The sequence below is a fragment of the Dermacentor albipictus genome, chromosome 7 (genome assembly GCF_038994185.2).
Source record: "Dermacentor albipictus isolate Rhodes 1998 colony chromosome 7, USDA_Dalb.pri_finalv2, whole genome shotgun sequence".
NCBI classification, from domain to species: domain Eukaryota; kingdom Metazoa; phylum Arthropoda; class Arachnida; order Ixodida; family Ixodidae; genus Dermacentor; species Dermacentor albipictus.
In genome coordinates, this window is record NC_091827.1 from 72,953,061 (window position 1) to 72,969,534 (window position 16,474).

General features: G+C 46.8%; 1 long non-coding RNA gene across 1 annotated transcript in view; it reads left to right on the forward strand.

Annotated features, from left to right (window-relative positions):
• Nucleotides 1-15,586, forward strand: part of LOC135916071 (uncharacterized) — a 31,879-nt gene extending 16,293 nt beyond the window's left edge. Inside the window, exons 4-5 of the long non-coding RNA XR_010568835.1 lie at nucleotides 8,014-8,171; nucleotides 15,489-15,586. This is a non-coding gene — a long non-coding RNA (uncharacterized lncRNA). The remainder of the gene's footprint in view (nucleotides 1-8,013; nucleotides 8,172-15,488) is intronic.
• The last annotated feature ends 888 nt before the right edge of the window (nucleotides 15,587-16,474 follow it).

The window sequence follows — 16,474 nt, forward strand, 5'->3', positions numbered from 1 at the left end:
CCGAAATCGGTGATATGGTAGCGTTTCCTTGAAGAATGAAGTTGCGATGGGGCTCATTTGTTAAGCTTCGTGGCTAAATGCGATTTTTACCGACACGATGAGTGACAAGTTAATGACAAGAAAAGAGATAGACTTAGATCCTACCAGTGAATGAATGTTATGAGGACACTTTTTACTCTATCATCAGACAGCAATGCCATGAATACTTTGATTGCCAAGTGACAAGCCACACTGCAATCTCCTAAGAAAAGATATATGACAAAAACCACCGATAAATTTAGCGTCCGCAGCCACAGGATGTTCAACGAGGGACAAGACGTTGCATATTATTAATTTCCTATATCAGCTCCAGGATAAGGGCCGAAATGATTGGAGAAAGACAAGAGCATGAGAGAATCGCACGCCTCTAAACATTCCTTTGTGGTAGTTGAAAATCCCACAAACACAAAACACCGTCTTTGGTAAGGAAAGACGTGACACGGAGAAATGAAACGGTGAAAATGCCTATTTCTATAAAACATGTTAAAAGCCACAGAAGTCCCCCTACCACAAAATCTAGGGGAAGGTAAACAGGCGGTGACTACATGAACATACCTTTTCTAGCATAGAGTAACCGACAACGTAGCATGAAGCGGCTATGCACAAGGATGAAAACTCCAACCAAGAGAAAAAAATATTGGCGGCGCCTCACACAAACGAAGAGCGCCACCTAAACAAGGTGTGCTAGAGACAACGGGAAAGTACACACAGTGAGCATTCAACGACCGAACTTTAACTATCAAGGAAATACATGTTATTTACACAAAATCATGCAGCACATATTTAACGTCAATATCGGTCCGTCTGGAGATGAATTGTAGCGAAAACAATTCTGTAAGAGCTAAAGATTCCTACCTTGGATGTCACCGACAAAATCAATGACCGAGAGAGAGAAAGAATAAAAGCTAAAGATTACCACCTCGGATGTCACCGAAAAAATGAACGACCGGGAGAGAGATTGAGAGAAAATAATTTTTATATAAAAGAACACGCGTGCGTTCGTAGCCCCGCCGCTCTGCAATGGGTGGTCTCATTAGCTAAGGAGTGAAGTCACCTTAGCTCCCTTTCTCGTTCCCGTATACAGGTTCAGCTGGTCTATAGATTCAATGCTGGCTAGCGCTCCCTCTATTAAGCGTGGACAGCTGTGCTAGTTGATTGTGTGTACAGCACTATCAAACCGTTCCAGCGCACAAACAAACACTGACAACCACAGAACGACATCGGGAATGCTGAACTCAAACTGAATTTTGTTTACCGAAAACACGTCTTGATGTACACAGGGATGCGCTGCTTGTGCGCCTGACCAATCAAAGCTTTTTCATTGAACCAGGCCGGAATCATCAAAGACGGAGACAACCAAATGAAGGCAAAAGTTTTGCATCTTCATATAGACCAGAACAAGATAGTCTCTAACCGGATCGGCTGAACGCATACTCCGGAACCCAGCGACCAGCCGCCATCTTCCCTGAGCTGCCAAGATGCGTTCGCGTGAATGTGAATTGTGTGTATTATGGGGTGTTCGATGTGTAAATATGTCTTTGCCCGCAACAGCCAAGCACAGAACATCATCGGGGCTTCACTGCGTCATATATGGACGTGCAAATAACCAGCGAAAAAGAAGCAGATTGCAGAGCACCGTTTGCGACGAATCCGATGTACGTCCAGAGCTGTGCAGCAGTGGCATATTCAGCCGTTCATGTCCTTTTATTTATGTGTGTGTACCTGTCTGTCTACGGGCCTCGATTACACAAAGGCCAGAAGTCGGCTTCGTATAGTGCTCTCGCCATCGAACTCCGCACCTGATTCACAAGTAAATGCCGCGAAAGTGCTCTGAGCACTACAAAGTTCTGACACTCATGACAATCACTCATGCGCAACAGTTTCGATTCCGTGCGCTAGCGTTAGTGGACCCGAAATTTCGCTATACCTTTCAGCAACTATTCGACACCTTTACGTGTGAAAGCTGGTTTGTTTTGCTTATCGTAACTACTGGCCAGAGAGAAAGAGCGGCGATGTTTGTTAATGAAGTATGCATACATTTCACAGTAGAATAAACACGGCCTAACAAATCTGAATTCAATATTCCGCCCTGCCGAGACAAAAAACGGAAACATCTAGGCATCCGCGCACGTGCGCTACGCTTACTCGAACCTTCGGCATGTGGCCTGTTTCAAGGGGCAGGCCGTGATATTTTTCCAGCCACTACAAGGCGGAGGTAAATTAAATCGCGTACTGCAAGGCTTTACTAGTTCATGACGTTTTGTCAGAGGTGCAAATGAAAGTGGAATAGCCTCAGAACCAATGTTTCCGCATGCAAAGGTAACACGGACTTACCCAAACGACCCTCTGCATGCGGACATTGCGCTTGCCACAGCCATTCCGATTTGCCGCACAATCATTCCGACAAGCTGAAGTTCACTAACTAGATTCTCTAGCTAAAGTTCTCCATCCCGTCCTTAGTGAGAACTTCAATGAAATGTTAAAGCGCAAGCACTTCGTCTACCTGCGGCCGCCTCGCTTCGCTGTTCGGAGCCATTGGAGCAGCAGGTGGCGCCACTGCGGTATGAAAATAGCGCCGCTCAATTTGTTTCTCCGTTCTGGTGTACACAATCTTGGGCATCTCCCGCCCTACCTGCCTGAATTAACACGTGCATTTGCCCTGAGATCAGCTCTTATATCCTGAGCGCCACAGAAAGAGCACTGAGGCAGAAAACTCACATTAGAAGAACAGCTTTGAAAATTTTGTGTTTTTTCCGAGTTCTGAATTTGCCCGACAGCCGCGTTTGTTCGAAAAACACCTTGCATGCTGGTTTGTGCAAGACACAACGAATGTGGTCCGCTAAATGACCACCGCCACGTAATGAAGGAGCATTCTTGCTATGCTGTAACACGCGTTCTTTGCGAGAGCTCCAAGATTCGCCCACACAACAATTCCCACAGGCGATGGATATGCTGTGCACCAGCCCAACATCACGTTCAAAGATGGCTTTGGTGTGCTTTATTTTGCAGAGTGGCCCCCTTTTTTATGCCTAACGAGGATACACATTTGCCCCAGCTTTTTAGGGCTGAAAACACACCTCGTACACCGCAAATGCCACCAACCTTCTTGAGGCTGTGTGAAACCTGATACCAGTAGGGCACAACGACAGGTCGCATGGTCTTTCCTCCAGCCTGTGCCTCCCACCACATTTCACCTCCCGAATATGGTTTTCTGTCACTGAGCCCACAATTTCTCTATGCATGCCAGCCTTCTCCAGCAAGCTTAGCAAATAGTCGAGGTTTTCACAAACTTGGAGTTCGAAGGAGCTGGCTAGAGAAGAGCGGACGTACTTTCTTGCTATAGCTTTTTTACGAGCTTGGAATTGGTCGGTTGTTAATTGAGAACTTCTTTTCTTTGTCTTAGCTAGTTCTGCCAGGGCACGTGCGTTTCGTAAAGAATAAGGAGCACATTAAGGAACTGGATCCGGCCATCCTGTGGCAACTAGTTAGTCCGGAGGATGTACAGTACTGTATATTAGTCATCTGAAACATTTTCCTCCATTTCGTATACACTGCCTTTGATGATTATGGCCTGGTGCAAGGAAACATATTCAAGCGGTCGGGTGCACCAGCAGTGAGTCCATGTGTACATAAGTGACTGTTTTCCGTGGATAGTTGCGAGCGGGCGTTCTTCTTGTCCTTCTCTCCTCACCTGTCTTCATTAGTGCACTGGAAATATGTTTCATAATGCTTCCCATGGCCATGTAGTGCGAGGTGTCATGGATGGGAGCTCTAGTGCGCGTGCGCAAGCCCATAGCATGCGGTAGAGCACTGTGCAACGATCTCATTGGGGTAATGTATTTAAAAAATACGGCACAGGGCCCATGGCATGATACAGACACCAGTGCGGAGAGATACTTGGTTAGATACTTGGTTATACGCCAAAGTACGGGGCTTCGACACGTGTTAGAGCATTAAAAGCGGGTGGTAGTGTTCTTCGTAAAAAGCGATAGTGTTGTAGGATCTGCATGCAGGTAAATCATATCGCATCGGTGCGTCTCTCTCGTGACTTTCGGTGCCCATGCGCTAAGGCATAGGTGTGTGACTGGTGATTACCGCGTAGGGACTTATGCCCAAGAGTCTACACTAATTGTATGTATGGAAGGAGCTGCTGCACTCTACTTAGAATGCAGTTCGCGGACTTAGAAATTTTGGCCCTGGAAACATTTTTGCATGCCACCTAAGAGTCCGTCAGAACTATGATGCACACCCAGTACGGTCTGGCGTCATGATGGCTAATACTATCACTAGTTTCTCTGCCTCCGTAGCGCTCAGTCTTGGAAAGCGACAACGCATTTATTTCGGTCTCGTGCCGTGCTTCTTGCGGTGATGAAAGTGTCCACGCACCGATACATTAGGGTGGTTCTCATATTTCCCCGTGAGCGCCTGCGCTGGGGCTCATCCTCGTCCGATGTGTAAGTTCAAGTTCCTGGGAGTCGGTGATATGTGCATAATTTCATGCGTTTCTGTGAGGATTTTTGTCGGTCCGCTGGCCCTTGCTTATGCAATATGAAAGAAATTTCAAGAAGCAGAGTCTAGCTATCCAAAATAACCAAAAGAAGAAACGATATTCACGCATGTAAAAAGGGCCCATCTTGGTAAGCTGTTGAATAGGTCACAAGCTGCAGATCAGTTCAGCGCTAAATTAGCTGACTAGGCAATGCAGTCGTTCATTGATAGAGAATGATCTTCTCCAAGGTCCGTCTCTCATTCTTGCTAAAGCTATGAATTCTTAAAGGGCAAGAGTACAAGCAAAAGCAGCAGGCAGATACTGAAGTTGCAAAGGCAGTTAAAGAAGCAAAACACAAAGAAGAAAGTCTGTTTTCTTATTGTTAACTGTCGAACTCACCCAAAAACGTAAATAATAAATGTACCGGCTGCGCAGGTTGGGGGGGGGGGTTCCGAGCTTGATTTTGTTGCTTCATTACTGGCTGTTTTCATTCAATCAATCAATCAACGAATTTTATTATTATTACACAATACAATTACAAAGAAAATGTAATACAGAAGGAGGTTAATACAGAAGGAGGTTAATCGAAAAAGCACTCACGTAGCATGCATTCAGTCGACGGTAAATACTTGCTGAAGCTAAAAATTTACTTGGAGTGTCTATGCAATATCTTGAACAAGAACGTTGAATATACGTGGCAGGAAAAAAAATAAGATGATTGTCAACGGCATCGGTGGGTTCCTGGGTGTACTACAGTTATCCCATGACATCCGTAAATTGTAAATGTATGAATATATTAGAACATATACAAAGCGGCAACCTCATGGCGAACCACGAAGCCAAATTAGAAAATGACATAATATATTTTTTCCTAATCATGGCTCCCCGTTAAAACTTTAGCGACCTCAACCAAGTATTTTGCAGTTATTTATACATGATTGTTCGTTCCCACTACTCATAGCCCTCTTGGTCCTGCAAGGTATCCTAAATTTAAAAAAAACGAGGACACCCAACAACTTCTTATGAATTGTGAATGTGAAAGCATTAATGACGAGTTGAACGTCACCCCACGTTACTTCGAGGTATGAACTCGCCGCCGCCAATCGAGCGCATTGCGACGCTTTGCCAACGCCTCCTATATAGCACAAGGCCGGTGCACTTCGATCCGTGACGCCCTGCTAACTTATCCGACGGCGTAGAGACTAATGGGAACAATCACGAGTAAGCTGCGGTGATTTTTACGTCCTCGCTTTCTCCAGGCTGTGCTTACCAATATAAATTTTGGTCCAGGCAGCTTGATGTCACAGAGCGCACAGGTAGTAGGTGAGACACTTGACTTGTAAGCGTGGGGTCGTAGGTTCCTAACTCAGTAGCACCAACGTTTTTCATTTCCAATTTGTTCTTTATACGCATTGATTTTTTTAGAGCGATCATCAAAGCGAAGTTAGAACGCAAGCGAGAGCTTGCGCGGCCTAGGAACGCGTGGGTAATGCAGGATTGCGAGAGTGAGGATGACGTGGGATTGCGGTAATGCCCTCTCTCCTACAGCAACTCTTGGTGCGGCAGCGCAGCAGCAGGTGTTCGCTTTCGCCTGCTCGGCTCCATTGAGGAGCGCAAGGGACGTGGTACCACAGCCAGTGAGAATTTAGGATTTAATTAGTCTGCTACAGGCACCAGCTTCATCGTTTAATGGGTCAGTTGATGCGTTCGCATCAATAAAGAAATGGCAGGCGACCTCAATCTTTTTGCTTAGGTGCCTCTAAGTGGCACTATATCCTCGGTTTTGCTGTTGTTTAGGTTAAGTGACCCTGGAATTCTTTCTGTAACATCGTTACAGTCAACATCCATCAAGAGGCACGTAGGTGCTGCGGAAGTGGCGCTATTGATTTGATATACTTAAGTTTACGTAACCTTTGTGGGGCCATGGTAGATTGATAATGGAAGCTTGATCAATGATGGGAGCATACGAATATCACATACGCCGTGAAGGAGATGTCTTTCTGGCTATATCCCCAGTGACGCCAGTTCTCTGCTCGGCAAACAGCAGACAGAACCACATCTTTTGGTTCGTGCTGACTAATGCCACATAAACAGCTAGAAAGCATTAATTGCGCAGAGGAAGAGAAAAACCATAGAATGTTATCGCGCTAAAATTTACATGAACCAGAATATGGTATACTGGCAGTTAAACCGCGCACTGTGGGACAGCTGGGAAGCACAAGGCACAGCGGTCTTCTCAAATGTGAATTGTTTAGGGCGCAATATGTATGCATGGTGTGCTGACCATCATATGCACTTTTTCTGGGTACAACATTCCACCATCTCTTGCGAAGTTTGGATATAAGTGAGTATGTGGATTTTGTCAGCATGGTAATGCTGGGAAGCTTGAATTTCTAGTAATAACTGGAATAATGAATGGCCGGCAGCTATCATGTCCCCACTTTAGAAAAGAAGCGTGCTGTCTTTAGCATCATAACAACGGCCTCAGGAAAAGAGACGAGCCCTAAGGCCACAACACTAATTGAGGGTGTGGTACGGAAATATCGGCAACACGAAACTAGAAGTAGTGCAGATTGTTGAATCTGTAGCAACTGCTCAAGTTTTATAGAAATTTATCAGCTACAGGCTTTGGGCAACTGCCTTGTTGAGGGTCACAAAAAGGGGATTGCACTTAATGAAATGTTGGTTAAAAAAATTGCTACAACTTCTTGCAAACAGCCATTACGCTGTCATTTTGATAATGCGCGGGAGTTCGGTACGGAATGAATGTTTCCCTGTCAGTACGTTGCCTGGGCTTCCCGTTCTCTCGCATGTGCTCCTATTCCACTAAAAGTTTAGGCCTGATAAATAAAAAAGCATCTCTATTTGAAAGTAAATACAATTTCTACTTGAACCAATAATCTAGTTGCTAGTAATTACCTTCGTGATTATTTTCTGACACTAGAGCACCTTCTTCGAGTTCTATAGCGTGCCGACTGACTACGCGATTTTATTCTTCACATCTCAAAGTTTGCTGCATTTAAAGGCGCCGTATGCTGTATAGCAGTAACTATTCTGGATACCACTAACATCGCTGCCGAAGTTTTGAACATATATTAAAATACGTCTTAGCAGGCAGAAAGCAAGAACCTTTTTGGAAATTATCACAATCCAAAATATCTGCTCTTGTGTCAAAGCAGAAACTTTGTGCAATTATGTTGCTGTTTTGTTCTTGCATTAGCGGCGCATTTCATATGCGTTTATTATTTAGTGAAGTGAGAAATTTGTTGCTCGTTCTTTATTTTGGAAGATGCTTTGCGCATTAGGTATGCGTTCAACCAAAGAAGAGATATTTTGATTCAGTTACTTTCTTTGCTAATGTTCCGGCTTTAGCAACTTCATTACCACGTTTAATGATTTTTCCAAATGTTTGTAATTAGTATGTATTACAATCTCTCACCGTTTTCGGGAATCTATAATAACCGTAAATTTTGATCTCGTTCCAGAGGCACGCAGTGGTGAGAGTGAGGATGGGGTGGACTATGACGACGACGCGGAGAGCGAAGGAATGACACAGGGAACTGGCAAACCGGCAATACCCAGACTTCGTCATGGTGGCTCCAATGGTGGAGATGAATATGAGTCCTTTCCAGAGCCTGAATAGGTAACTAATTGCAACCAATTATTGAACTTTAACATACACGTCATTCACATGTCATCTCATGACACATGTCACATGTCATAACAAGCACACGTCATCACATTTCACCAAACACATGTGACCAAACACATGTCATGATCGTCATTCTCAGTTGTTGTAATGACGGTATGAATTTTTATAGGGAAGTTTGCGATCTACACAAATTGTGAGAGTAGTGGAATTTCTACATGCACCTTGGAGGCCTGAATGAACCATGTAGTTGATGATTATTCAATTATGTGTGCCACATCAGGATTGTCCTTAACAAGATCACGTTGTGCTGCGTGCCATTTTTCGTTGTGATGCTCAGCAAAACAGAGTCGGCAGCTCAAAAGAGATGTAGATGGCCACGATGCCTTAAACATGGCCTATATCCACAGAACTGTGTCCGATGAGAACATGGCTGTTGGAAAATAACGCAGAAAACATGAGCAACGTCGATGCCAACTACAATATCGCTGCAAAGATGCCAACAAATTTACATTGAACCTCACACTACTCACACGTGTTACCTATATAGAAATACTGCGAATGCATGGAGAAAATGAAATCGGTTAAATGTCATAGGTAGCCCAGCGTCATTTCACCTTATGATCGTAATTATCATGTAATCAGCAGTTCTTGTGAGCGCACCATATGATGAGTTGTTCTGTTCTGTAACGTAAAATCCAAATTATATACAGCTTTAGAGCGGCAACAGTTAAGTGCTATAAAAAGAATTTTGCTTTGTTTTTTCGTCCATCGCGCCTGTGCCGTCCGTCAATTCATTCATTATCTTATGTGAAAGTTCACCTGCCTCGTCATTAATGACACACATTAATGATGTTTTTCTCGTCATCACTTAATCATCCTTAGCTGTTGTCCGCTGCGTCGAAAGAGCGGAACGTTACCGATGCAACTGCCATCCAAATCAGGAGCGTGTCCTTCGTGGGGACAAGTGCAACGTGCGAAGGCGGTACCCTGAGTATGGATACCACCAACATGGCGCAGAACAGCCCTCCTGTCGTGGCGCACACCTCGGCCAAGAGAACGAACGAAGCTACTGGACTTCCATCGCATGAAAATGTAGCTCCAGTAGCCCCGAAAAGACCTCGCTCATCACAAGGCCTGCCCGCACGACCGACACGCACGTCTCCGGAGTCGCCAACGACAACGTGGTACAAACTGGTTATCAAGCCTCGTGCTAGATATGATATGTCCCATCTGCATAACCGTATCATTCAAGCGACCCTGGACGCCTGCCTCGAGACTTCCCGATTTCAAGATTTTGCTCTACACAAACCCACTATTACGGTCTCAGTATGGGTGTCTGCTATGGCACTAGTTTATAAATTCGAAGAACTGCAACAAACACAAGTCTCGAAAGAATGTGTCCTTCCAGTCCAGGCGTACCTCGCCAGTGGTACCAATTTAAGATGTTACGTGGTTAATGGTGTTGACCTTTACGAAGAATCCAAGAGGCACTCCACAAGGTCGTGGCTGCTCGGTACCTAGGCAGCGGTCGTACGTGCCTAATCACGCTTCAAGGTCCTAATTCCCCACCTGAACGTATCCTGTATTACGGCTGCGTACTGTGCCCGCGTCCTTCAAGCCTTCCGTTGTGTACTGCTACTTTTGCTTAGACAGGGACACATGAAATCATCCTGCCCCTACCCACCCAAGGACGACACCATGGAGGCTGAGCCGTCAGCATCGTTTAGATGCGGCCTATGCCAAACAAACGATCATGACATCGCCTACACGACGTCTCCTGCGAAATTAAAGGCCACTAAGAAGGCTCGACAACGCCATTCTCGACAGCCAGCAAGGACCACTCGAGATCCATCAATGAAACAAGTCCCTGTGTGCAACCGTTACGCCGTTCTGGCCTCGCTGGAAGAGGAGGCTAGCCAGATGACAATAGCAATTACAGCGACAAGTGATGCTGGCACTCGTACCTATAGCGCAGCTGTTAGGTCGTCTACTTCACGACCGCAACGGGCATCACAACCAGTAGAAGACATGGCGCTTCCTTTGGTAAACGAAGAGTTCGAGATCGAGGCTTGCCTGGCCAACCTTGAAAAGGAAATCCAACGTCTCAAGGAACGCCGTACAGTGTACAGGCGTCGTCGTGACGGAGTGCGGCCATCGCATTGGCCATCGACGTCTAGTTCTGCTCATATGGCTAACCCGGCATCTGTGTCGAAACCTCTTTCACCCCAAGAACTCCTGAGCTTCGTTGCGCAACAGCTCCAGCATCTCACCTCGGTTCTACTGGCCAATAATAATCTATGTTGGCTGCCACGTCTTCAAGTGTGTTAGAAGGCACCTTACAGTGGAACTGTCGCAGTATCGCGAAGAAGGTCGGAGAGCTGCGTCAGCGTCTCAGATATGGGAAGCTGCGTGTTTCGGCTCTACTGCTTCAAGACCCCAACAGCCAGCCACCCATTCCAGGATTTGTGGCATACTCACCGCCTTCAATGTTGGATCATAGGAGTGCTACGCCCGATGTCCCTCCAGGAAAGGCTGCAGCGTATGTAAGATGCACTCTTCATCAGACTCGCGTTGATCGTTCACGGTGGTGTACTCTATGGCAAGAAGTCGTGGCCGTATTGGTTCGTCTCCAACGCACGGACGTTATCATCGTTTCGTACTATGCCCGCCCCTACAGCGGTCGTGCGGCTCGGTTGTGTGTCGGATGGTTGGCGCACCTACGACAAAAACATCCTGATTGCCCCATTGTGGTCGCAGGAGTTTTAACGCGCCCCACATCGCATGGGGATACGCTATTTCCAGTGCGCGTGGTACATGTGTGCTGGACACATTTATGGACGCCCAATTCACTCTGCTTAATAATGTGTCAATGCCTACTCGTCGGCGTGACCACCCTCGCGCGCCACCACACTCACCGGACTTATCTTGGTGGATAGGAAGGACACTAGTCTCGTGGTCATGTGAACCAGACTCCGGGGGTAGCGAACATCATCCGATTCACCTTGGTTCACTAGGCTCGATACAGGGCGGTATCAGAAAGCAGTGTATCCAAGTTCATGTTGGACCCCTCTTATTGTCTTAAGGCGGCATTAGTCGAGGCGACACATACGCCGTGGGTTGATGAATCACGAACCGCTCCTGATTTGCAACTTCTGCGTCTCTGCATGTCGTGCCACCAAGCAGAACTTGCATCAGAACGCGACCCTGAATCAAGTACCCTTCACGTAGAGGCCCAACGCCTTACTGCAGTAGCTCGGTGCCATGAACCCCGCTTAGAACGTGGCCGCTGGATGGACTGGTGCTCATCTCTCGGGTCTTCGTCATCCAATGTGTCCATTTGGCACACCTTCCGATTAATGAAACGTGGTCGGCACCTTCCAGAGCCAGCAGCCTGCGCCCTGTTAGCATCGGGCCGGACACCAGCAGTATTCGCAGAAACTGCCGCACACACCTTTTTTCCGGCTTTGGACACAACACCGCCTCCCTTCGTTGTTCAAAACTGCTTTCCCGCGGACGCAGGAACGTGGCCTACGCTCTCCGACATCGAGGGTATGCAAGCTGTCTTCACTATGGCGGAACTTTTAGCGGCAATAGACCTGTCGAAGCCATGCAAGGCACCAGGACCAGATGGCATACCGTATGAACTTTATAAAAACACGGAAGGCAAGGTTCTCGAAGTGCTGTTGGGGGCGATAAACGAAGCTTGGGCTACAGGAGTTCTTCCTGATTCTTGACGGCATGCAGAAATGGATGCTATTCCCAAACCTGGAAAACCCCAAGATAATATCGCTCATATGCGCCGAATAGCACTAAGCTCAACGTTAGGCAACCTGTTAGAGCGTTTGCTCGCTACACGTATTACATGGTGGCTCGAGCGGTACTCATGGTGTCATCCTGGCCAAATCTGGCTCCGTGCTCATCTAGGCGCAGAGGATGGCCTTGCGTACCTATCTTCTATAGTTCTTATCGGTTGCCGCTCCCGAAGAATTCGCTCGATTCTGGCAATGTATATTCGTAAAGCATACGACCATGTGAGGCACGAAGCAATTGTCGGAATTCTCAATTAGCTTCAGTTTCCTAGCCGCGACTGCAGATTCGTCGAAGCCTTCCTGTGCGCTCGCACTTTCTCAATTCGCCTGGCCGGGCAAGCAGCAGGTCAGATCGTCGCACATCGGGGTGTCCCACAAGGGTCTGTGCTTGCACCAGTCCTTTTCAATATTGCTCTTCTTCCACTAGCTTGGAAGCTAGCCACGATACATAACACACAGTACATAATGTACGCAGATGACATCACTGTCTGCTCAGTTGATCCTGAAATCTGCCACGAAGAACAAGCGCTCCAAGAGGCCCTAAACATGACGCACAACTGGTGTGCTCAGATAGGCCTAGACATTTCCAAGGACAAGACGACGTACATGTCAGTAGCGAACAAGTATGGGCACCGTCTACTGGCACTCCGGCCTCTTCAGTTAACTCTGGATCTGCAGCCATTACACGAAGCTTCGACTATCCATGTACTCGGCCTTGAAATGGATTCCTCCGGATCAGCGGGACCATCGGTCAAGAATGCAAAACAACAGGCCGCAGAAACAATACAGTTGTTACGTCGGATTGCGAAGAAATCTGGCGGAGCGAGCACCAAAATGGCTCGCCTTCTTGTCCATTCTGTATTGCAACCACGACTCGTCTACAGAGCCCAGTTTCATCATCTCACGAATGCACAATGGGCTCGCCTTAAGGCCATTATTAATGAAGCCATGCGGGCTATAACGGGACTACCACGTCTCACTCCGTTGCCAACCATACAGGCCGAGTCCCAACTCAACACTATTGACGAACTCGCACACTAACGTTGATGCATGCGCGCCCTAAAGCCATCATCTTTATGCCCGGCTGCTTCACTGGCCTGATACATGGGACACGAAATAGACAATCCGCTATCTACGAGACCCGATGTAGCTCCGTGGAAAAGGGTACAATTAAGTGACAATAAGCCTCTTGGTCGTCTGTATAGCCCGGTTCCTCGTCAGGCGAATGCCCATGTTTCCCGCCTTCATCGCGCCGACGAAAATCAAGACGATGCGACTCTTGTAGCATACACTGATGCCAGTGTTAATGGCACTATGATTCACACAGCTCTCGTGTGTCCATTCATACTGGCGGTAGGCCAGACGTGCTCGTACGTTGCCGATCCTGCACCACCGGTCTACCTTGCCGAGCTTGCTGCCATACGAGACGACTTGGCCACGTTGCTACCTTCTGTTCAAGATGCTCAATACTCTCAACTCATCATTCGCACAGACTCTACTCAATTCATCCATGACATACGTAGGGTATCTCGGTCCACTCTATTCTCAAATAGCATTCACCGTCTTGCTGCCACTACGAATATCTTCATACGCGTCCAGTGGGTGCCTCGACCAGCCCTGCCGGGTCTCCTTGAACCAGATATGGCAACCCACCCACAGACTACTACATACCCACTTCCACATTTTGCTGAAGACGCGTGTGGACGACTGATCCGGGAAAAGGAAAACCTCCGACGTACCACACGAGTTCTCATACCTCCATGTGGGTCAACCTCCCTGGTGGGCTAACCCGCCGAGAAGAGGTTATGGTAAGGAGGCTACGTGTCGGGGTCGCGCTCACCCCGTCTGTGACCGATCTCTGGCCACAACAGTACCATGGTCCTTACGGCTCATCGTGCCCATTTTGCAACACAGAAATCCAAAATGTGACAGTGACACACCTATTATGGACGTACCCAGGACTTCATGTAAAGCCATCTCCGCCACCTACGGGCAACAAGCCTTCGGCCTCGCTGCCCACCCGACCTTGAACGTTGGATTCATGGACTACATCATCGTTAATAATAATATATGGGGTTTTACGTGCCAAAACCACTTTCTCATTATGAGGCACGCCTACATCATCGTTCACTCATTAATTTTTTTTCACGAGTCCAATCAGTTCATGTATTTTTAACATCTTTTGTATTATGCCTAAGGGCCTGCTTTAGAATTTAAAGAAATCTTATTTTGTACAGTGTGTGCGAAGTGTATATTTGGGCTCAATCTAAAGTTAGACAGGTTGGCTTTCCTTTGTTTTCATTTATTCCGGACTAGACATTGTCAAATTTGTGAATCAGGTAAGGTTCGCGAAGCTCGTGGTCATGGCCGGTGCTGAATACAGATTCGAGTATTGTTATTTGAGATTCTTAAATGAGTGGCCCGGCATGGTAACACATTTCGAGAGTGGTAGATTTGTTTGGGATTTGGCATGTGACCTGTGGTTGTTAAAATGGACCCTGAAAGATGTTTCAGTCTGGCCTACGTATTGTTTGTAGGAAGTGCCGCACTCGAGCAAGTACACTACATTACATGAATCACAGTTGAAACTGCCTTTAATAGTGAACATGAATACGCTGGCTGTGCTGGTGGCAGTCAATGTAGGCGTTATATGAGCGCAGACTTTGCAACGTCGTTTATTGCAGCCAGTCGGGTTAGAAGTGGCAATTTTCGAAGGCGTTAGTATGTGAACTATGCTTTTCCAACGTCTATACACAACACGAGGTGGCTCAGGAAAAACGGCTTTTAACCTGTCGCTTTGGGTGAGAATGTTGTAATGTTTGCGGAGTATGCCTGAGACCTTAGGGCTAGACACGGCATGTGTGAATATCAAATTAGCCGACTGGCAGCCACTGGGCTTGTTTTTGCCTATAAAAAAGTCCATCCGGTCATGTCCTGCCGCTCGGTGTATTGCGTCATCGATCATTTTTTCTTAATATTTACGGTTGAGAAGTTTCTTATTGAGTTCCTCGTCGGGTCCTGCGTGCTGAACTTTGAAGAAACCCCTTATATATATATATATATATATATATATATATATAGTAGTAATTGTCTCCATATTTCAGGTTCGGTGACAGCGGATGAACATGCAATACGAGCCAAGTGACTTTCGCTTTTCTTAAGTGCCAGCCTGGCACGCTCTCCGTGTTTGAACTACTGAATTTACTTTTTTCGAAGAACACTAAACAGTGTAACTAGTATAAGTCAAAGGGAAAGCACGTAACAGTGGGTACAATTTAAGTTGATATGTCGTGTGTACATGTGTTCTTAACTAATGTTCCCATCATAAGTATGGAGAATAAGAACCTGAACCCATTCACTGCTTACAAAATGCTCAGTGCCATAGGAGAAGGAAAACACTTGATTAGGTTTGGTAGTATTCAGCGTTCCCAGAACGATACTATTCAGAAATATTTAGAGATTGTGAAGGTATTTAGACGTTCGCTTTTTTTCGTTACAGATAACTGACCGGCAAGCAAAAAGGAGATGCAATGCTACTTCCTGAGGCAACGTCTCCGCCAACCGGCTTTGATATTGAATAAAAATTACAGCATGGCATCAAGCCTCCTGTTCGTTTGCACAGCAGTCAAGTTCACTACCCGTAATACTATTGTAACGCGGATACAAGCACGAATGTTGTATATGTGAGGACAATGCGGAAGGCACCAGCAGACATTACAACATGGCGGTGGAAGCGCCCAAGCAAAAACCCCTCTTCGTCATCGTCTCTTGTCTGCACGTTCTGTTCCGCATCGCGACACTACGCTGCCAGGGCTGGAGCGCCGACGCGGCGCAAGCGATTATGGCCCGGCAAAGGCACGCATGTAGGGCTTTAAACGGGAGACATAAACAACATTGGTTCTTGGGTGTACGGACGATGGGCCCGCTCTTCAGGAGCGATCTCGTACGTGACATGGGAAAGCTGTGACCGGATTTGGTAGGGACCTGAATGTCCCGACAGAAGTTCTTTCATATAGGCCCACATGAAGAGATGGTGACCGCAGTAGCATGAGTGAGCTAGGTAAACACTGCACGTCCCCATGGTGCGTATCATAACAGCCCTTCTGGGCAGTTTGGGAATCAGTGAGGCGAGTGCGGGTCATCTGGCGGGCCTGTGCTGCCATTAAAAGCGCATCACGTGCATAATCAGTGTGCCACTAGGTGACTTGTTGAAGTACAGTGTCTAGGGGCAAAACATGAACACGTCCAAGCAGTAAATAAAACACTCAGTAAGCTGCAACGTTATGGCGTGACGAATTGTACGCGAAGGTAACTTATGACAGAGCGACATGCCAGTCCTGGTGGTCTGGATATACGTACATAGCTAGCATGTTGGTAAGCATTCTGTTCAGTCGGTCTGTGAGACTGTTAGTCTGTGGAGGGCAAGCAATTGCTATTTGATGCTCAATAGAACACAGGGGGGATATCATCAATGAAATTTATTAG